Genomic DNA, 1056 nt, shown 5'->3' on the forward strand with positions numbered 1-1056 from the left:
AACGAGTGCTTGGAATAGCACTAGATGTCATTATGCGAGCAATACCTCCTGACTGGAAACAAGTAGTTACAACCGGCCGCGACACAAGACCACCTGAAAACCGTACCAGATATTCATTCAACATTGTGTATAGAGATGATGACAATGATATACTTTTAAGCTACCCTTTTTATAAAATCGAAAAAGGCTCACTTTATAAATTTTTAATAGCTTTACATAACGTCTCTTCTCCCGATCGTATACACACAGTTTGACACGATTTGTTTTTTCCTCCCGACATAAACCTTTGAGAATTGTTGTATTTCACCTGTCAATAAAAAAGACGGAGATTTACAATGGCGCATACCCTACCGGTGTTTTTTTTACTAAGGTCACACATCAAGGTCACCAATCAATGCCCTTTTTGTGGCGAGGTCGGTGACCTTATCTACATTTTCCTCGAATGCGGCAGACTTGCACCACTCCACTACTCGGTTAATCAGACAACTTTTATATATCGAGAACACCATTCCAATACCGTGGTTTATCTTTGGTCCACCAAAACCAATGCGAATGGACGATACTCACCGTCTGGCTGTCTTTATCATCACTACCGCTAAGACTGCTATCCACGCATCACGCTTTCGCAAACTGGACAACCAAGACAACACAGACGTCTTAAAATGGTTTCATAACAAGATCAAGAGCCGACTATTAGGCGAACATGAATACCATCAAGTCACCAACTCCATCGAACTCTTCAAGATCAAATACTGCATCAATGATGCCATAGTATCTTTAGACGAGAACGATAATTTACAATTTTCAAATGAAATTAATAAGACGACTAAATTAAATTTAAAATCAAACAAAATTTAAGCAAATCAAATTAAATTAAAACATATTAAAGTCAAATTGAAACAAATCAGATTATAGTATAACGACATCGAAAAAAAAATCAATACTAACTATTTACAAGGAAGTGGGATATTAATTTGGATTTGAATCCATGTCTGCGAGTTTCACCTTTTACTTCAGTGGGGCGAGAGTTCCAATGTTTTGCTGCTGGACGCGAGA

At 37.7% G+C, this 1056-nt stretch overlaps 1 long non-coding RNA gene across 1 annotated transcript; it reads right to left on the reverse strand.

Annotated features, from left to right (window-relative positions):
• Positions 1 to 200: 200 nt before the first annotated feature.
• LOC144357873 (uncharacterized) lies at positions 201 to 634 on the reverse strand. Its single transcript, XR_013421752.1, has 2 exons — positions 568 to 634; positions 201 to 307 (listed from the first exon to the last, which is right to left on the reverse strand). It is a non-coding gene; the product is annotated as an uncharacterized LOC144357873 (long non-coding RNA).
• Positions 635 to 1056: the final 422 nt, after the last annotated feature.

The sequence above is a fragment of the Saccoglossus kowalevskii genome, chromosome 4 (assembly GCF_978046115.1).
Source record: "Saccoglossus kowalevskii chromosome 4, keSacKowa6.1, whole genome shotgun sequence".
Taxonomy (NCBI): domain Eukaryota; kingdom Metazoa; phylum Hemichordata; class Enteropneusta; family Harrimaniidae; genus Saccoglossus; species Saccoglossus kowalevskii.